Below are 22,556 nucleotides of genomic sequence, written 5' to 3' on the forward strand. Positions count from 1 at the left end.
GATCAGACCAAGCCAGAGCACTTACAGTGTTCTCCTTATATGTTTTCAATCTTTTATGGGGTGGCCCATTTGCCACAAATTACCAAAATGTTTTGGAATCTCGTGACTGTACAGCCTGGAGTAGTTCCTCCCAGGCTTGCTCATCTAGGTTGGACTTCCTAGTGGCAAGGGCGCATTTATAATGCGTCCTAGCGGCAATTATGTCCCGCCGGGTACTATCTCTTGCACCCAGGATAGTTTTAAGGTTTTTCTGTGTTGACCGACAAGATTCGTCAAACCATGTTTCCAATTTCTTTCTCCCCGTTTTGAAATCCCTTTGGAAGATATTCGACATAGTATCCCAAATTTTCTGTGAGGCTAAGATTATGCAACCTGGGGGATGTCCAATTGATAGAATAAGCATGAATTCCTCACTGTTCACTTTGCATATGGAAGACTGTATGTCCACAGGGTCCAATTTAGCCCATTTTATTCTCCGTTTACACAGGGGATTGAGACCGCAATGGTCCAAGTGTGAAAAGTTAACCGCTGAGACCATTGGTGAGACAATTCCCAAGACCAACCGCAATGCGTGGTGGTCACTGCATAAATTCTTAAGGACCTCAAACTCCTTAATTAGATGCCAATCTCTTACGTGAAGACAAAAATAGTCAATCGTGGAGGATCCCTGTGTGCCCACAAAGGTTGGCCTCCCGGGCCGGTCATTGCCTACACGGCCGTTTAGAGACCGAACCCCCCACTCAAAAAACCACTCAGCAAACTGTAAACCCCTTGCACACATTCTTTCATCCTCCATTTGTGCAGGGGCTACTCCATAAGCAAATTCCTCTCCAGGGTCTACATTTGTAGACAACTCCCCTAGACCCAAATTCGCATTAAAATCACTGGCCAGTATTAACAAAGGACCCCGGTTCTCATTGTCACTACCGTGTGCTTCCATCAAGTCTCTCAGCACACCTGAACACCCTTGGTTCGTAATATGTGAACTATTATAAAAATTGACCAGGAGTAAAGGACGGCCACTGGGAGGACGTGCAGTAATACATTGCACATACCCATTCTTGGTTTCTCTCACCGTCAACTTTAAGGCTAGGGATGCCTTTACCAAGATCGCCAGGCCACCAAAACATCGTCCACGTCTACCTTTTTCAGCTGGGACACATACGTAGACATAACCATCTAAACATAATGGAGAAAGTGCCCACGTCTCCTGAAGGAACATGATGTCATATTCACTCATAGTGGCAATTATCTCCCTATGTGAGATCTTGGACTCAGCGCCTGCTATATTCCAAGATAAGAAGGACATGGATGTTTGAGATGGCGCCCGTTCATTTTGAAAATGGTTTTCCCCCCATGCACCCTCTATTTCAGATAGATCCTTTAGATAACCCACCTCCCCCATGGCAGCTCGTCAATCTAGTTCTTCGATTTCACCCAGGACCTTGTAGCTATTTGTAAGATCAACCATGGCCACTGGCGTGATTGGTACCATCTGACTGCCTCCCCCAAAACCATCCCTTACTACTTGTGGGTACAAAGTTTTGGTGGTGGTGCGTAGTGCTAGGGGGGGTTGGTTTACCGGGTAAAATGTTCCTAAAGGGAAAAAGGCACTGTTTTGTAAGGAAGAATTGCAGGCCCTCCACTCTGGATTAATGGAGGCAACTACATAGTTAAGCATGGCTGGGGCGATCATAGACACCACCACACAGTCCCCCACAGCCCATTTTGGTTCCTTCCCCACCCAGGACACCCTCCTAGCTATAAGGATGCCTCTAGGGTTCACCTTCATACCGGGCAAACGTGTATTGATCCATTGTGCCGTCTTATTTAAGAGAGAAAGGGTGGATTCCACCTGGCCCAAGGCCAGGGGAGGGAGTCCCGTAAATGACTCCCACCAGAGGAGCAGCCTTTGGGGGGAGATTAAGTACGACTTGCTCACTGGGGGACATTTGTCTTTTAGGATCTTGTGTGTACCGACGGCTGAAACCCCCAAGCCAGTGTTAGGCCCCTTCCAAGAAGTGCGATCCAAAAGTGCGGCATTATGCCGTATTGGAGGGACAGTTGGTATAGTGGCGACTATAGGGTTATGGACCACCGTCCCACCCCTGGGTAAATTAGTTAAAGAGTTTGGGTGTTGGGTTGCAGAGGCTTCTGCTATGGGCACGGGAACAACTTGCCCTGTGCGTTCTACAACAAATTCACTAATTTCCCTAATGTCTTTTTTTAGGCCTCTTAATAGGTCATCCATGATACATAAGGTTGTGCTTAGGGAGTTTTTGAGGGCCCCTATTTTTTCTAGGACTGGTGCTAGCTTTCTGTCTAATACTGCGTCCAAGATTTTGAAATCACTCGAGGCTGACGCCAGAGAGTCATTAAATGATGCATGAATACAAGAAACAACATACAACAAACAGCAAAGACTAAACCCAAAAAACCAGGAAAAACACCAATCAAAAGAGGACACCCACTAAGGAACATAACCCACACATTATGCCTCGCCACAAGAAAGACAAAGAAGCCAGAAAAAGACAACAGAAATATTAAGAAATCCCAAACAACTCAGGAAGACACCGACCACCATGATCCCACAACCCCAAAAAACTTGAAAAACATCTCAGATGGCCCAAGGAGACATACAATTAACAGAGCAAAGAAAGACTACAATGCTTGCTACCTGTCCACATATGACAGTGTGGTAAACAAAACAGCACAGCAACAACAAACCAACAGCTAACAGGCTTCACAAATACAGACCCAACCAGGACACCAAACTGAACATGACAACTAATAAACCATCCCAACCCGGTCTCCACCATGGACAATACCCCAACCAGAACAAGGAACAAATTGAAATCCATCACACTCTACACCCCCTGTATCACCAAGACTGGAACAGAGGGGTAGCTACCATATTTACCATCCAGAATTAACCAATCCCGCCATAAACCTCATCAGTCTACTCGACAAAGAGACTGACCAACAAAGAACCACCTCACCAAAAAAACTCAACTGGGAAAAACCCACCTGGACCGGAAACCCAAACAAGAACACACTGGCCAGAACAAACAATACTAACAACAACACGAAAGGCAAATCAAGCAAAACTACACTGCAGCCTCCCCAATGTTAGATCCATGGCAAAACACTCATCAATGACCTCCTAAGCGAAGAAGGCACAGACCTGCTCATCCTTACAGAAACCTGGCTATCGGACAACTATAAAGCCATTTGCGAACAAAGCAATACCCGACAATTATAAAATATATGCCAACAGAGAAAACTGAAGAGGAGGCGCAATTGCAACTATGCACAATCACAACCAACATGGAAGACTATGAATCCTTCCTGATCAAGATAGAACTCAACAACCAATCCAACATAGTATTCCTCCTGATCAACATACCATCTTCTTACAACCCCAACTTTGCAACAAAACTAGCGGACAAGGCCGCCATGCTATCAACTCACCATGACAACCTAGGCGAAAAGATCCCACTGATACAAACATAGATACAACAGAAGACACACTCAACAATTGGATCACCAAAGCCCTTGACCAATTAGCACCAGCTAAAACATTCAAAGCAACACCCAAATAACTGGCAGAGAAATGGTTCACAGAAGAACTGAAAAAAACAACTGCAAAATGGAAACAAAATAGAGAGAACAATACACCAGACAAGACCAAATAAAATACCAAAGACAACTCAAACTGTACAAAGTAACAGTCCTCAAAGCAAAAAAAAAAACACCTCTACTACGCCACAAGAATAGAATCGTCAAACAATTTACAGAAAGAACTCTTCAAAATCAGAGATTAAAAACAAAATTCAACCTGCAAAAATTCCATCACCCCTACACAAACACTTTGAGACAAAATCACCAACCACCTGAGAGCAAAAATAGACACAATACAGGAGACCATCAACCTAGCCGGGGCAAATGCAACCACTTGACCACAGACACCAGAAAAAACACAGATGAAAACAAAACTCATCTGCCTAGAACAAATCACAGAGGAAACGTTTGCCACACTGATCAAGGACACCAACCTTGCAGGATCTCCAAGGGACCCCTGACCCCCAGACGTCTTCAAAGGAATCCTCAACCACAGAACCCCAGTGACACGGTTTCCGGAACCTAATGAATTTATCACTCCAAAGAGGAATAGTACCGCCCTCCTTCAAATCAGCATACATCAAACCACTGATTAAATTTATTTTTTAAAAAAGGTCAGAAAGCGCAGCAGACCCAAGCAACTACAGACCAATAGCCAACCAGCTCTACCCAGCGAAGATCCTGGAGGACCACGTCCACAAAATCCATCTTAAACACATCGAAACAAACGGAATACTCGACCAATCACAAGTTGGCTTCAGACTGATGAGAGGAACAGAATCAGCACTTCTATCGATATAGGACGGCATGAAAATAAACGTAGACGACACCCTATCAGCACTCCTTCTATTGGGCATTTCAGCAGCTTTTGACACAATCAGCCACGCAACACTAATAAAAAGATTGATGGAATGTAGCATGCAGGATCCGCACTGAAGTGGATTACCTTATTCCTAACAAACCAAACTGAATGAACCTACCTACCACTGTTCACCTCAAACACCAAAAATATATCCTGCGGAGTCCCACAGTGTTCCAGCCTCTCCTCTCTACTTTTCAACATCTACATGTGCCCACTGATGAAAATCAATCGATCCTGCGGACTTACCGCCTACAACTATGCAGACGACACAACCGATTGTGAAAAACAGAACACAGGAACAAAATAACAACCCTCACAGACATGGATAACAAACGAACAACCTCAAAATGAACCCCGCAAAAACGGAAATAGCGCTCTCACCCGCAGGGTTCGACGGAGGGAGCCTACAATTGGACTGGCCAATCGGCATGGGAACGCAAACAGAGACTACCAATGTAGTAAACAACCTAGGAATACTCATGGACAACAGACTATCACAGGAACCACAAGTCAACGCAATCGCCAAAAAATGCTTCTTCCTCCTAAAACTACTCAGATTCCTGATACTCGCAAGAATTACCTACGCAAACAGCCTCTACCTAGGAATGCCAGAAAGACTCACCAAGAAACCCCAAAGGGTGTAAAATACAGCAGCCAGGATCCTACTAAGGCTAAACAGAAGAGACCACACCAGCACTGAAAACACTACACTGGTTACCAGTAAGAAAAGTGCATCAACTTCAAAAGCACTCTGCATCGCCCACAAAGCATTGCATAGACAAGGAGTGGAATTCCTCCAAGACAAAATTAGCCGGTATTGCCCAGGAAGGGAACTTAAATCCAGCAACGACCTAGGCAAAACACCACGAAAAAAGGAAATTCATCAGAACAGCGTCCTCACGTCTAATTGCTAACACCTGGAACAACATGCCCAAAGTAATTAGAACCAAAGACGACCACATCACCTTCTGGAAACTGCTCCAAATCTGGCTATTCAACAGACAATGACAACCTAGAATGACAACCTACTGTATTTTACACCCTTTGGGGTTTCTTGGTGAGTCTTTCTGGCAGTCCTAGGTAGAGGCTGTTTGCGTAGGTAATTCTTGTGAGTATCAAGGGCTAAATACCATCAAGCGGCATCCACAGGGCCGCCCTATAGAGACCACAACGGACAGACTTTACTAACCCTCTTCCCTTTCTGTTCCTCCTACATAACTGCCGCCTCTACCCCAGATCTTGGACTAGTCACACTCAAACATACAGGGAACCATTACTATGCCGACCACCTGTGAATGAATCCCTTATGGACACAATCTAACCAGTGAAACTGAAACACCTGTGTAAGAGCGTGATATAAATAAAATATCATATCAGTGCACACAACACTAACACTAACGCAAAACACTACCACACACCCGAGGCATGGAATCTTACCCATATGGTTACAATGAGCGAGGCCGCTCACAAGTGACCACATGCAAAACACTCACAGACACCAGTTTCTCTTGCTTCTGAACCTATCCTCTCACCCTTTTCCCCACTACCTCCCCACCCCACTTTTTTGCAGATCCACACAAGCGCCTGGAGACTGCCCCTGAGTGGCTGTGATGCGGTACAAATCAACTACACATAACATAATGCCATTAATGATACTATAATAAAACATGTCCACCATGGCTCTGCCTCACACTCCTGTTGGCGCCTTTATAGATGTCTTGCCACAACAAGAAAACATGTCCAAACACTGCACAATATAAGTGAGTCTAGATGCGTAATAATGCTCATAATGTTTGCTTTACCTTTGATACCCAGTGGGAAAAGCCATGCCACAGTAAGAAATGGCTTGACTGGCTGCCCTAAATGCCAGTTTAGACACATAATAACACTCACCATGCTTGCTTTGTCATAGAATCCTAGTAAAAAGAAAACATGTTACGCCACAGCAATGAATGGCTAGACTGGGTGCCCCAATATGCCAGTGCAGCCACATAAAAGCACATATCATCCTTTCTATTAAAAAAACAGCATGTTGTACTGGCATCTATGATGGATACCCATTAAAAAGTGCATCGTGATTGGGATTCTAAGATGGCCACCGAGGGGAGAGCAGCTTGATAATGAAGCTCTCACTGCTCCCCCCACACCCCCCAGGCCAAAAACAATAAAGATAGATTAAAAGAGCCGAACCCAGGCGAGGATTTATCAATGTAGGCTGCAGTGGTGGAGTGCAACAGCCCGGAACGCTGGGGGACTTCACCAGAGGCAGGTGTGCGGCCTTTGTCTCTACGGTGTCAGAGGCACGGGGGCACTGCGCCCACGGCCAGTGCAGGCCAAGCTGAAAGAAGAATCACTAAGGGAGACCCAGGACGGCTGAGGATCCAGTCCGGCTGCAGGGTGGGGTGGTGGAAAGCAGCCGCTGTCGGACGGCGGAGGAGCCTGTCAGGAAGGAGCTACCTGCAATATTGGGGGCCCACAGGGGCTGGATTCGTAAAGCAGGAGCTCCCCTGCAGGCGAGCAGCAGCGGGACGATCGAGTCGGGACTTAGCCGCCTCGCGCCTGCAAAGCACGTCTCATCAGAGAGATCAGGAGGTCCCGGAGGTGCCAAACCTGTAGCACACTGCTGAGAGCTGTGCAGAGGAGAAGAGCACCCAGAGTGGCCAAGAGGCCCGGGAGGGGCTGCACAGCGAGGAGGCAGGAAGGCGGCCACTCTGAGGGGCTCGACTCTCCCTTGCTCCCCATCGGGGGGAGAATCATCACAGGTCAGCGTGCGCCCTGGCCCAAGGAAAGGGTGCAAGCAGACAGAGGCTGGCCAGTGCAGGCAGTGATCAGCAGGCAGTGATCACCAGCTTTGAGCAAGTGACATTGAGGTGTGGGGGAGCGTGGCAGGAGGGCCCCTGTCCAAGCTATGAAGGCAGCACTTTGCAGAGAAGACCAGCCCTGTGGTGTTATAGCCGGGGCGGCTGGAGGCCCATTTGAGGTACATGTTCGATTTTGGAACTGCATATAGTGCATATAGTGCCTCAGCAGGCACACCCCCATCCAGAAGCACAGCAAGGGAGCAAGAGGCGCACCACGCATAGAAGACAGTGACCGGTGGGGCCCGGACCTCCCCAGGACAATCATGAGGCCGAATAGAGGGCTAAAGAGTCTATCTACATCCGTGGTAGAGAGAGGCCATTTGGTTGGGCTCAGGGCAGAGTGATCCTGGCACCAGGGCCAGGAGGAGGGTCATTTGAAACCCGAGGAGGACAAACAGTGTCTCAAATGCACACAGAGGGGAGTTCCAACCCCTCCACACAGTCAAGGGCGGACCCACAAAGCAGTGGAGGGAGGAGATTCCTACGCCCTGAAAAAATGTCCAGAAGAGGTCCGAAGGATGCAAAACAATATCAGGGAGAAAAGGCGGGGCAGGGCTCTCCCCCATCAGACCTGCCTACGCACTATGTCCAAAAATAAGGACATGCAAGCTGCCCCAAGTCTGTGAAGAAACCACAGGAGAGCAATCTGCAGAGATCAGGCACCCAGGGCAGAAGAGAATCTGGGGGCGCTGGCAGGCACTGCAAAAGATTAAGTGGTCACCCAGGAGGTCCTTCGCCAATGCTTTCAGGATTTTGGGGACAAGATAGCGAACACCATTCAGTCGCAGTTGAGCATTATGCGAGCAGGACTGTCCCAATAGGTGAAGGGGGACCTAACGAAACTAGAGGAGCTGGAGACAGTACATGTCTGCAATCATTAGCCTGTGCCTGTATTATTATCAGGGCAGTTTCTAGTCCATTTGGTGCCCAGGGCAAAACACTAGAAAGCGCCCCTGCCCGCACCACTCCCAAACTACACTGTTAAGTAACTCCTACCCAAGGTCAATAAATCACTGCTTAACAAATGAAATCGGTTTTATTACATCATGATTCAAGAACCTTGCAGTAATTCCTCAGACAAAGCAGAGTACACAAACAGTATATGGTACTTTTAAAGTTTTGTGTCAATTATTAGTCTACGTTAAGGGCACTCTCCTTGACTTTGCTGCTGCGAAAGCATATATTGCTGCCCCATAATCAATTTTTTCAACAAGTTCACTCTCAATAGAAAGTATTGCAAGGGCTGATGGCCTTCCCTCGCCCAATGTGGAATGCAAGTGTGTCTTTATCAGTTTCAATTTACTAAAGCTCCTCTCACCACTTGCCACTGTAATTGGAATTGTTAGGAAGAGCCTCATGGCAACCCACACATTTGGAAACAACCAATGTGTTTGTGTGATGAATATGCTGCAAAACTTGAAGGGGCATAATAGAAAAGCGATGGCTGGATAGGTCTCAATTCCTCAGCCAACTGGGAACCATCTATATCAGATTCTGGTGCACTATCACCACCCTTTGCTAACTATTGCTCCAGGCGCTTGCACAGTTGTATCAGTTCTTCTTTTCCAGGCAAGAGCTTTATGTTGTACATGAAATATCAGCTTGTATTGTGCACAGACAACTGGGAAAAGCGCCTTTCAAGCAAAGTAGTTATGGCGTCAATCAGGGTATAAAATACGGTTACTTTAAAATGTTGTTCTTCATTCTCAGGGGTCTCGTCCTGAGTCTCATAAGCAAACATTTTCTTTTTTTCCTATGCCGTTCAGTTGCCTTAAAAGTAGGGTGCCTTAAAAGGAAGGCTCTCTCTTTTGCTGTTGTTACAGCAGACTCAAAACCAACACTCCTATAACTTTTGACAAAGGCAATGCAGTTCTTAAGCAGGTCATTGCAGGCTGGCAAATCAATTTATTTGGACTGCCTGGATTTGCTTACAATGTTCACCTGAAATAGGTCATACCTCACAACTTAAGTACAAATAAAACTGAAATCTTCCAAGTGTAAAACAAGGCACTTCGCCTCAGAGGAAAATGTTGGGTCATTGACTATTTCTTCAATGCTCATGAGTGCTGTGTGTATCTCAACAAATTGATACTGCACTGCTCTCAAGCTTTCAATTCTACATTCCCATAGTGTTTCACAGACCTTTTTCAAGGGAAGATTTTTTACATGCTCACTGAGAATGTTCCAGCATTTCGTTGAAGCTGTTAACAAATTATAGAGTCTCTAAAGTACACAATAAAGAGAAACAGATTTCACAGAGGATTTGGAAGCATCGCCTACCGCCAAATTTAAACTGTGGCAGCCACGTGGATTAGAAAATGCACGGGGGTATTACTCGAGAACTCGCGCTTGGACTCCTTTGTTTACCCCAATCATGTTTGCACTATTATCATACCCCTGACCCCAGCAGTTGTCCATCTCTAGACCGCATTCTGAAATTTCAGAATACAGAAGGTTTGCAAGTCCTTCACCAGGGCGATACCCTATAAAATATCCTTCCACAGAAATGTCTTTGCCTGTAATATCCACAATTCATACAGTGTAAGACAGTTGTTTGGTGTGGCTGATAGCTGTGGTACAATCCAAAATAAAATAAATATTTTGCAGCCTTCACCCTTCGTAAAATTGCATTCTTTACTTGAGACCCCATTAAACTAATTAGTTCATTCTGAATGACATTCCCGCAATAGTGACTGTGGATATCTTGTGAGGTCACTCGATGCAAATGATCCATCATGATCGGAACAAATTTCCCTAGTAGTGCAACAAGGCCTAAGAAATGTTCATTGTTTGGAGTAAATAACTTGTTTGAAGAGCCACGAAATGCCAAATTATTTTTGGACAGAAAGACAACAACTGACATAATTCTTTCAAGCACAGCCCGCCAACTCTTGGTCTCTGCCTGTATTTGATCTTGCATGAGAGAATCAATACCAACATGTCCTTTAAGGCTCCTTTCAGCATCCACCCACGTGCCACTGGATTTGGCATGTTCAGGAGACCCTTCGTGCATTTTCAAATAGTTACCAACATGCTTCCAGTTTTTAATGCCATCACTACCAAGTTTTGATTTTGGCATTGGGTCAAAAAGCCTACAGCAAAAACAGACTATCAGTAAAAATAGAATATTGCAACCATGGCCTGGAGACTTTCTTTGTTAGGTAATACCATGAGCCCATATGAAGAAGAAAAGTGCCTATTTTTCGGTATGAATAACTAGGAGGTGGCATGCCTCTGGCCCTCCCATCACAATTTGATCACGCACATGTCCAGGCATTGATTTAGGCCATAAAGAAATGTCTTCAAACCAACACGTTTTAGTGCTTTGTTCCTGTTGGTCATCATTGCCCTCTAGTGCGTGGGTTCTTCAGGCCTCCCCTCTTGAAACTTGTGGTATGAGCACAGGCAGTGTCATTTCCTCAGGAATGCCTGTTGCCTGGCCTTAGGGAGGGCGCTTATCTCCTTCTTTTGAAGAATGAAGACAGTACTTTGGCACTTTTGATACCTTGCGCCACTTGTCTTTTTCTCTGCCGGTTCTGTGCTCCCAAAGGTCTTATTAGTTTCAACATTGCCAGTACGTTGAAACGCCTGAAGTAAAAGAAATATCCAGAAAGTATGGCCCAATTATAACATGTTGCAATATTCTTGGTAGGAATAAACCAAACTCCCCAAAAACGTTTTTTAAAAAAGTATTTTCAGTTTAAATGATGCATTTATTGCAAAGCAAAGTAGAGGTAAGGAGGCTCCATTCTAAAAGGTACTGAGTTGAAAGTGGGCCAAATTTGGAGAAGCTACATCATAGCCGTACCTATTTGAACAAAACTTTTCTAGCATTTGGACAAATACGATGTATGCCAATTCCTACCACTGGCTGACAGGTTCCAGTTCATCATCTCACATTCCAAGTGTCAATCCCTCTCTCAACCAAATACGCTGTTACCCAACTACAACAAAAAAAGGCTCTGAATTTCAGATGGGGTAAAAGTTTAGTCTGGAAACTCCACTCATTACCATGAACTGCACTTTAAGGTTTGTGAGAGGCAATAACTTTTGGTTCAGAGAAAGGGCTGCTTGAATTAGGACCATATGGCACATTATTTACAGAGTTTCCTTTCAATTACATCTCACCAATGACCTCAAATAGGTCAGATTGTTGAACAGTTTTTGGAGTGCCGTTTGTCATTTGAAAGTCGCTTTTAGTGATGGTGCTTTCATATTGTTCGATTTGTGTGGAAGGGAAGGGCAGATGGTCTCAATCACAGCCGCTTACTCATTTCACATAGCCATACAGTGGAAACATCCAACTTATCTACAGCACAGATGCCAGCCTCCAGGTCAAATAGGCAGGCAGCATCTGACAAGAAACTTAATCGATCTAATACAATATTCCTCAACTGAATGGTCTTTGTTTTAACCATTAAGAAAGCAAAAACTGAAATGGAACAATACAAAGGTGAGGAACCAGAACACCACAAGAGCACTGGCGAGCTTCGTTACAAGGCCAGAGCGAAGCAAGGGGCATTAAGGTAAATCAAAAGCAGGGTGTGGGCTGAGGGTAAGAGCATCCCTCACTTCACCTAGGACCAACTTCCCACATAGGCTGCAGGTCACTACAGCCCGACTACTGGCACATCTATGAGAGTTCCCTTTTCAGTACCCTGAGGGTGCTCTGTGCCAAAGGCAAGTACTAATCAGCAAACAACTCTTCTGACAAAACATCAAAAGGAGGCATTCAGCTTATGTGAGCACGGAGGGCTGGACTTCACTTCACAGAGTCCTCCTGCAGCTTAGCCAATTTGCACATCCCGGTGTGCATTTCACTGCAAGTGTGATAAAGCGGTCTCTACCCAGTCTGGTCCCAGTGCTCTCTCCCAGTTACATTTCAACTCCTCCTGCGAGTCACATCTACCCCTACCCTCAGCTTTCTGCCATCTCACTCTTGCCCTTTAACCACCCATTGCTTCCATTTCTCACGTGCAATCTCTGCGCCCATTTTGCTTTCCATATAGGGCCTATATTTTCCTCTCTTTCGTTCCCCCTTTCTTAATCTCGCTTTCCTCACCCTTTCCTTGACTATCTCGTTTTCTGTCCCACTTAAATCTCTTTCACTCTGTCTGCATGGCCGTCCTTATTTGAGCCTTAAACCCGCTGGGCATGATCTCTTACAGTGAAAGACACCTTACATTTGGTCACTTATTAAATGGCAGAAACCCTTTTAAATATAAGTGGAACTCATTCACTATACCATCCGTCCATCGCACACGGCTTTCAGGGGCTTGTGTAGAACGTTTCAAAGTAATTCAACCCACAGGACAGGATGTCAAGTAGCCCAATTTCTGGACTGAAATAATAAACCTCATATCAGACTGCATTCTGTTACCTGTAGGCCTGTTTATATAACCTTTACAGGAATGCAAAATGAAACGCATACAGCTCCCTGTAAAAGTGGATTCGAGAGTGCTTCTTCTACCCATTTTAAAGAAACAAGAGTGTGAAAAAAAGCATTTGACAAAAAGTGGCATTGGTCTCACTGCATTACTAGTGGTCAAATATTCACACTTCAGAGTTATTTTGTATGCAGATTACTGTTATGCAGCAGGAAACATTTACATCTGTCCAGGCAAGGGGCACCCCCCATAGGGCCAGTTACACATGCATGTAAACCTCCAGAGATCTTTGCACTGCCTGCGTTTTTTAATTCTGTCCAGGACCTTTCTCCCCATCATCCTTGCCCTGCAGATGAAAGGAGTACCATTTTGCTGTTCTAAACAATGAAATAAAGATATACCATCAAAGCTCAAACTCTGACCTAGTCGGGGTGCCGCGCAAAAGCAAACACACCATCTCATCAAATATATTCCCCTTGGTTTATGGGGAACTTTACCACAGGCCCATGTGTACACATCGCAGCTTTACCCTGTTGAGAAATCCTAGCTGCACCACTGCAGCCAACTCAGTACGAGAAAGGACTCCCGCCAGGACGAAGAACAATTTGCATGGGGATAAAACTTCAATGGAACCATGAAAAGAAGTGTAATTAGTTCCATATGTTCCTGCCCCGAATCCTAACTCTAAACAAATGAAGTTCTCCAAACTGCAGAAAACAGTCCCAAGTTTCTAACCTGTCCAATTAAAACCAACAAAGAATAAAGATTGTGGCTGAAAGTGCCCAGAACAGCAGCAACTTCCAATATACACTTTCAACTCTGAGAAATGTTTCTGCCGTTTAGACTTTTTTTGGGACAGAACAGAGGGACGCTACGTTCTGCCATTTACTCTTTCAAGCGCGGGATACCTTCTAAAGGGGAAGCAGGAACACAGCAAAGCGATTGCAATACACGCACTCAATCCAACCGAGGCAGGCATCTACACGTTGGAAATAAATCTGGGCTAGTAAAGCGTAAAACAAAATATTCCCATTTACCTATTCTTGTCCTGAATGCACTCTGAACTATGCAAACTACTGTTTGAGCACCAGCCGAACGCTATGTAGACAGTTTAAAGGAACATTTTCTAAAATGTCAACAGAAGCATCGGGTTGTACCTATCTTCTTTCTGAGTAGTTCTGCCCACAAGCGAGTCAGGGAGGCAATGCAGTCTTTTTTCTTTGCGCACGGGTCCGGCTAGAAAGCAATTGGAGTGTCGGGGAAGGAAGCCGGGAACGCTCAAAGGCAGCCGTCTTTTTTCCTCCATGGTGTGTTGTTCTGGCTTGCTTACAAAAAGGTGGGCGGCCAACAGGAAAGGCACATTTTTATGCACCCACCCCAAGTGGCGCGAAAGTTCAGAGAGCCTCTGACTTCGGTAACGTTACGCAAGTACTATGAGAATGCCAGTCAGCAGCTGCAGCTACTGTGCTGTGGTTACTCTCCCCACAGCAATCGTGCCACACACCTAGGGAAATGTTGCCCTCAAAGCACTGGGGCAATTACACCCCCTGGAGCAATTGCATACTTGCCAACATTCTGTGACCAAAAAGATGTGATGTAGGATTTTTCAAGTTTCAAAAATAATAATTTGCATAACAATGACATCACGGAAAAATACAAAACATACATTGTTGGCACCACTGAAGCATTCTAAAATACACAACCTATCAAACAGCACAACATGGAAAGATGTTCAAATGTTAAAAATGTATAATTCTGAATGGGAAGTTAACACCAAATTCAATTGCACAGAAGATAATCACACAGAGCTGGTACGCAACGTTTGCCACTACTCCGTAGCAGCAGCCTGGGCAATACATATGTATTCCTGCAGTGCAAGTTGAACACTGAATGACCTGGAGACCGATACTCCCCTCAGCCTGATACACAGATGCCGTATGATGGTGTTGCACTCTGCCACTTGCCTTCACTGGTGGTTCACCTAAGGGTTATTCTGGCAAGAGTGCAGGACAGAGTCAGTGGATTGGTCTGAGCCCAATGAAAGTAATCACCTACCAGCCCACTGTACAGACTAATTAATGTGTTGCATGCTTTGTCCTGCAGCCTTCCTTAAAGTCCAGTAAATGACCTGCCACTGAAAAAAGCAGAAGGATCTGTCACCCAAATCTGTAGGCGGTGAGACTGCTTAAAAAGCAGTAGCCTACTGCTTAAATCTTTAGTGTTGGCAAGTATGCAATTGCGCCCCAGGCAGTTGCCCGGGTCAAGCAACGGGCCTGATTATTATATATGTAATCACTTGCACCAGAGCAGGGTCTGTGTAGTAGCTGCACAACAGTTACTGTGTCTGCGAGCATTGCAGAGCCTGAACCGTACCATAGATGATATTTAGAGCAGCTACTGAGTCTACAATACCAGCAACAACAGGCTGACCTGTGTAATTGAAAAACCAGATGTTTAAAAATTCACGTACTTACAATATTTAATTTCAACATGTGATAAGTAAAATACAACGAAGTGCAGCTTCAACGTGAATATCCAGAAGTTGCAAAAGGGCTCCTCTTAACAATATAACAAAGGGGTGAGAACGTCTAACTAAATGGATGCTAAAGGAAATGCATATAAAATTCACTACAAGAGCGGGATCGCATGCACTCACCTGTTTATACCAGGAATCAGGATATGACGTTTCATAAAGGGTAGCGTCTACTTCCCATTTCAGAAACGGACCATAGCAACGCTCCTCCGTACGTCATCACGTGTCCCGCATCACGTGATGCTCCGCATCACGTGCCCGGCATCACGTGCTCCACAACAGTCACTAGTTATCTTTTTTTTGCACGAGCGGGAAGTCAAGGCAACCCTCGGTGTAGCACAAGCGGCCGGGGCGGAGAGGGAAGGCAAGGCGTAGGACTCGCCAGGAGAGAGTCCTCCGTTACAAAGCACATTTCGTATAATTGCTTGTTATTTGGTGCTTGAGTTTGATTCATGGTAAGTCTTAAAGTTGTTCAACGTTGATTGTTACTTTAATGCAGAGCGGGGGAAGGGAGTATTTCTGTGTATTTTGGGGATTTGTTATGTGCAGCAGATGGGAATATGTGTTTGATGTAGACAGGAGCATTTGGGTACGAATTTCCAGCATAACAGTTCAGTTCTTTTTTTCTCCTGCTTCGGGGGTGATTTGACATTCCCGGGGAGGGGGTTGTTCATTTAACGTCCCTATGAGACCCGATAGCACGGTGCGTTTGGTTAAAAGTTTTCCGATACTTTCTAAAATGCCTTTACCGCGTCATGACGTCTTTCAGGTATTAAGTCGTTGAGACTTTTTCACGTAGGACGTCTATACGTGCTTAGGCAGAAATTTACAGAGGAAGGACCACTTCATGCCGTACACGTCTTTTTTGTGTGTGTTTATAAGGCGAGTATACATTTTGGAAGTGTTTCGAAGTACCAGGTATATTTGGGTGCCGGTGGGTGTGTTTTTCCTATTTTGATTTTGGTTGTAGCAACAGCGGATCTTTGTGTATCTTGGCTGGTATTATGCCCAGACCGGCACACCCGCCCCCAAACAGAAATTATTTGTGGCCGTGCGTGCACGCTAAGGGAATTGGATTATACGCGATCTTTCTTCACCCTTATCTGCGCAACACGGCTTTCACTGTCAAAACAGCAATGCACTCAGCTAGTTGGAAATTAAGCCCCATGTCGATCCCATTTTTACCACAGCCGCATGCTTGCTTTTTCTGCACTGCTGCACAGGCTCACGCTGGCTTGGATGCCTCTGGGGATGGTATGTGCTGCCACCAGAGCGGGGACGAGTGTGGCAACAGCCTCGTGGCTCTGGATGAAGATCAGCGGGCGGGGCTGACGTTCCCTTGGCATGATTTCTGTAACTTTACTGCCTTTACGAGGTGAGTGGTTCTGATTTGAACATTGCAGGTATATGCCTATTGCCTAACTTTTATGTTCAGTGCTGCCAGGCAGTGCTTTGAACTGTACTGGCCAGAGTCTGTCTGTACCACAATATGTCTTTCTTGATTTCCACCCTGCCCCAGGGCATTTCTTCCGCTGTATGTCTGTATCGGAAGGAATTCCTTCATTTACCTGCGTTGTCTTACCGACTAGGCGCCTGCATGTTCATGTATACTTTGCTAGTATACAGTGACAATGCACTCCTAATTAGTCTTGCCAGCAAGATAACAATTAAGTATTTTGTCTTAAAAATAGCCATAATGTAGGCAGAGGTCTTCAATCTGTGGGGCGTGTGATCCAGGACGGTGAGGAAAGAGAAAATAGTTTTTGTTTGCCTCACTTAACTGTGCATAGTGAGCTACTAGCCCCCCATGCTCAGTCAATGTGACATGACCACGAAACGGAAAATAAACGCAGCCTGGATGTGCGCTTTCTTGCATTTGGATGGCACGTCCATGCTGTGTTCCTGCTGGTGCCGCCAGTGTCTTCTTGCCTGGTAAGGGTTGCTGCTGTTCAGCTGCCCACACCACATTTGGGTGGGGAGTATGTGTTTTCAGGCCTTTTTCTGGTCCCTCTCTTCCCTCTCCCCTTTTGAATCCACAAAGGCGAAGGTGTGGGGAGAGGAGGCGAGCAGGGGGGCTGGGTAGCTGCAATGCTACCCCCACCTTGGGGGGAGAGGGGACGAGCAGGGACGGAAGAATGCATTGCCAGTGTTGTATGATATTCGGCTCCCTCATGGCAGATTGCTTAGCTCCAGCAATCTGCCCTGGGGGATCCAGATATCATACAACACCGGCCCACCTGCGTTGTCACCCCCTCAGGTCCATGGGACGGCTCTGGCTGGGTCAGAGATCTGACATCATGTTTGGCTGGATCTTGGGACCCGGCCTGCTTCAGCCATGACCGGGCTTTACCAAGCCCCCCAGCTTTGCAGAGGGGAAACTGGAGGCTCAGTGACCTAATCTACAGTGCTCCTTTCCCCAGCCGTTACTCACGCATTTCCTGTAATTTGTGTGCTGCTTGCTTTGTGTTTTATCACAGATTATATTTATAAAGATGTTATATTTATAAAACTGGTGTCACAAATAAATGCTTCCGTTGGGCTGACAGCATTTATTGGGAAATTAAACTGGGTTCGTGGCTGCCAACTTTTGGTTTTCTCTACAGAGGCAGAAATGCCAAAATCCATCCCATGGCCAAACACATTTTATAGCGCTTCCTGTTTTCTAAGTAATTGCAAAAAGTAATCGATAACAAGTTTGGTATATATTTCTTTCTTTATTTGGTTAATTTCAACCTTAACCACATTAAAAGAAACAATATATCAATACACATAATTTTATTTTCCATATAACGTCTCAGCAGCCGCCTGTCAACCTGCTGAGCTACCCCGGTAGCTATCTAATATAGAGCGATTCTATGCATCCCTTGATGTACTAAAATCACTGCATTACCAACAGTACTTTGGTTCCCCCGCTGCCATAAGAGTGATTTTTAAAGTGGAATTCATGTATATCATCCTACTGTGGGTGCCAGGCCTTTGCCTGCATGGGGCACCATGTGTTGCAGAGAAGCCAGGGGCCCTCGTGTCTGCCATGGCAGCCGTGGCAGTCTGCTGTTACGTCAGCGCTGCCGCCGAACTGCAGTAAAACCTACATGGCTATTACTCGATGTTTCCAAAAGTAAGCTTGGTGAGTTAAGAACTACCGTGTTGGATTCTATGTAAGGTATGTAGATGAATGATTGAAATGCCAGCAGGCTGGACTTCTCAACTATTCTAGGCAGGGAATCAAAAGGGTAAAAAAATAACAAGCTGATGCTCTTTCTCTCGCTCTATTATTTGTTTGTATCTGTGACTGAATATGGTCACGTTTTTCAGGTTATGTGCTCTGACTGTTCTGTTCACTCTGCCAGCTAGGGTGGGCTGGCCTATAGGGAACGTTGGAGATTTCCTGGTAGGGCCCTTCAGCCTAGGTCCCTTTTGTCTGCGGGGGAGGATGTGTGCCGACGAGTGTATTGCGCAAATATTCGTACGTTCAATCTGGTACATCTATAATTTTTTTTTTCTTATTGTACTATTTCAATTGCAGGAACACAAATTGGCTCGGCTCTATCCCATCTTGGAAGCAAAGTCCCCCAGCAGCAATGGCACCATAAAAAATCCTGACCTCTCTAGTAGGATTTGCCGCAGGTAAGAATTTAAAAATGACTGCATTTTGCTTTGAGTGCTGGTGGGACAATTTTAACGGTATAGTTAGGAGTCAAAACTATTTTTGAGGCTGTTCCTTTCTCATGTCCAGTTTGGGGCGGTACTGGAAGTTCACGTCTAGTGTACGAGTTGCATGCACTGTGTACTCTCTCATGGTTTCCCAGCGTTATGTCCTGCATACCAGCTGATGCTTAACAACCAAGAGATGGTTTTAACCCATGCTCATCTAATCTTAATTTTGAAGTCTCAGATAGACCCATGTATCCTAATTTGTTTAATTTTTTTAACACTCTCCTCTGTTAATGATTCTGATTCTATCAAGATAATACTTTCTGAGTAATGTAAAAAGGAATTTGTGTTGTGGTCACTTTATTCAACTGCCTGCATTTTGTAGTTTAGTGTTTTTGAATCATGAGCATGCTTTTCGCTTTGCTTTAGGTTACAGGTAGTATTGTGTAAAATGAAAATAGTCTTAAACAAGGGCTGTATTTCTGATTAATTGGCTTTAATAGAGGCAGCATGGGCATGTAATTTGTTTTCTTTTCATCACAGAAGCGCACCAATTGCATGCAGCTAGGCCTGTGGTCTGACCTTTAACTCCCTTTCTGACCACCCACTGCAAGCATGTATAATGGATACAGGTAGAAGCAGTGCTGTATATAGTTTCAGTGGCACAGATTGTGCCCGTACTTCTCCACGGGGCTGTTATATATTCAGGCAAAAAAAGCCTAATCTATCAATGGAGCTGCTATACCGTATGCATGTCACCACGCAATGCCAAATATTCACAGCAGGGCTGATTGTATAATGCCCACATTTTTTTAGCAATACTGTTCTGTTTTGGGACAGTACCTGAATTTCACCACGAACATGTGTTGGCATTTTCTGCAGCAAGCTATAGTACAGAGCAAGAACAGTATCTGAGCTCTTCCCACCAACCTCTGACAGTGTGAGAAGATGGCATTGCAGTCATATACTTCAATACCTTCTTGAGATTTTCAAAACTCCTGCTTCTCCCATGTCTGATTACTGAGTCCCACTGCCAAAAAGTCTAGTACATTTCAAAGCATCATTATCATTTTCCTGATTTATGTAGGATAGTCCCACCAGGCTTGGATCTTTTGACGAGCCATTTATGCCAGGTAAGCCTCACATAACTGCCAGTGCCCTAACCCTATGTGCCTTTCAGTGTCCACAGCCTGTTGGAAAAGGCATTATAGTGGGGCAATAACCCTGCTGCAGAGACTATTATGTAACCTATTATATCAAATACTGTTAATAGTTGAGTGAGTCTGCATCAGATATATGCATTTAATGTGCAGGTAACATTCAATCTTTTGGCTTAACAAAAGGACTACTAAATGTTCAGTGATTCAGATCATGCATTTCATCCAGGATGCTCTATTTGTAATGGCTTACACCTGTGATTGCCAAGAACACAACTCTTCAGGGCTGCTGTGCTTGTAACAGCTCAGAACACGCACCTCATTGGGGCTGCTTTACCTGGGATGGCTGAGAACAGACACATCTCATTTGGTCTGCTAGACTTGTAATGGCTCAGAAGAAGCACATCCCACGAGGACTTGTAATGGCTCAGAACGCACACCTCATCAGGCCTGCTATACCTGTGATGGCTCAGAAGCAGAACATACGCATCCCATGAGGACCACTAAACTTGTAATGGCTGAGAATAGACATTTCATTTGGGATGCTATACTTGTAATGGCTCAGAAGAAGCACCTCCCATGAGGACTGCTATATTTATAATGGCTCAAAACAGACTAATCTCATCTGGGCTGCTATACCTGTGATGGCTCAGAACACACAACTCTTGAGTGCCGCTATACTTGTAATGGCTCAGAATACACACCTCATCAAAGTCTGTTCTGCGCCATTACAGGTATAACAGCATCTCATATGGGCGCTTATAGTATTGGTAAAGCATCTACATTAAAGCAAGTGCTGCATCTGGTCCGACAAACCTCTAACTCTATAATTCCCAGCCTAATGGCTAAAAGGTTTGCACACATCTAAAAAGGAGCACCCAATGGTAAAGCTGCACTAGATTCTTTAAACGGGAAAGGCATTTTCAGCTTTTTGGATGTTTATTTGTGCTACGTTAAAAGACAAACAGAAGAGGAAGAGCAACTCTGAAACTAAGCAATACAGAAGAACAAAGGTGTGGTGGGGAGGGGAGGCGAAGGGACAGAGAACATACTAGACGATCCAAAACAGGAATTCGAGCAACAGGAAGAGAGCAATGAGCTACATGATGGGACAACAAGTGAGAAGGGAAACGGAGTTAATAGGACAAACAAACAATGGGAGTGAGAGGTAGAAGCAGAGGAAAAGACATTTGGAAACTGTAAAATTAAACGCAGATCAACAGCAGGTTGGAAATGGAGAGATGGAAATAGAAAAGCAAGACTAGAGAAGGGCAGGCCAATAGTAGCAACCACAATCGAGAACATTACAAAACAGATATAGCCAGAGTAATGAGCTGAGAGAGGAATAGGAGTTATATTAACCAATACAGTGAGCTATAGTAGGGGGAAAAAGCAACAATAGAATGTAGAGATGGGAGATCCAGAGTGACAGAGAAACGGATCGCAATATGTGGCATTGCAACACTTGAGGGTGAAAGGCAGAGAATCAGAAAGTGAGCGACAGGGAACAAAGTAGCGAAGGGAAGGAGAGGTGGAGCGAAAACACGGAGTGGCTGTCAAGCGGGTAGTGCCAGGCAGCAACAGTAGGCCTGGGAGGCAGAGAAGTGATTCTGGTAAAGTGAGGGTCTTTTATGAATCACCCGATGTAACTAGCTGGCATCTCTAGTAACTCTTCAGAGTTTGTGCCCAAGTGTCCTGGAGATTGGGTAGTATGCATATACAAGGTTCATGTGTGGGGAAACTGTTTTCCATGAGTGCAATTTATAACCACTTTGAAATGCAATTGTTTTGTCACTTATGTTTACAAATAGTTTTAATTTTACGCACACATTGGATAGTTGTCACACACTTTTTACTGCCTTGCGAAGGAGGAAAATCATTTTTACTCTAATTCTAAAAGTTTGGAGTGAAATACTCACTACAAAATCCTATCTGGAGCACTGGATGCAGTGCACAAGAGCCTGTCTTTGCCACATTATGTGCAGAAATGGGAGCTGAACATGATTCTTTGTGGTTTCACACGGAAGCCCAGTGGCAATCCAGGGGGAAAGGTTTTAAATCGTGTATCAGCATTCAGAATATCAGCATTCAGAAAGAAGCAGGAGCTTTGGAAGGGGGGGGGGGGGGTAGATGTCTACTTTCTGATGCAATTCCATTAGTAGCAGATGCTCTTGAGGAGACTGAGTATGATCTTTCATGTGTTGCTGAACTAATAGGAAACAATCTCAGAACCAGTCTCATTACAGGGGACACTTGTAGCATCAATGACTGAGTGGTTCAGCCTTTCCTAGCAGACCTAGAGGCCCACCTCCCAATACACCCCCATGTTTTGGGGTCCATGTCTATAGGGGGGCCCAACTTTTTTTCTTAGGGGGGGGGGCTCTGGGTCAACAAAAGTTTGAAGACCACCGCTGTAGAGAGTTACTATCATCCAGAAATTATGTTAAAAGGCAAAAAACCTAATTGCTTTCTTGCTGGCAC

General features: G+C 45.1%; 1 protein-coding gene and 1 long non-coding RNA gene across 3 annotated transcripts in view; one reads left to right on the plus strand and one right to left on the minus strand.

The window, feature by feature from the left end:
* TLK2 (tousled like kinase 2) overlaps positions 1-15,426 on the minus strand; it is a 2,257,819-nt gene extending 2,242,393 nt beyond the window's left edge. The window contains exon 1 of the mRNA XM_069634151.1: positions 15,388-15,426. The gene's annotated coding sequence lies outside the window, so the exon portion shown is untranslated. The remainder of the gene's footprint in view (positions 1-15,387) is intronic.
* A 120-nt stretch (positions 15,427-15,546) lies between these two features.
* The window catches only part of LOC138521365 (uncharacterized), a 62,862-nt gene continuing 55,852 nt past the window's right edge, over positions 15,547-22,556 (plus strand). For both annotated transcript variants that reach the window (XR_011283027.1, XR_011283026.1), the window contains exons 1-3: positions 15,547-15,719; positions 16,488-16,639; positions 18,791-18,891. This is a non-coding gene — a long non-coding RNA (uncharacterized lncRNA). The remainder of the gene's footprint in view (positions 15,720-16,487; positions 16,640-18,790; positions 18,892-22,556) is intronic.

This window comes from Ambystoma mexicanum, chromosome 13, assembly GCF_040938575.1.
Source record: "Ambystoma mexicanum isolate Mex_15411 chromosome 13, UKY_AmexF1_1, whole genome shotgun sequence".
NCBI lineage: Eukaryota > Metazoa > Chordata > Amphibia > Caudata > Ambystomatidae > Ambystoma > Ambystoma mexicanum.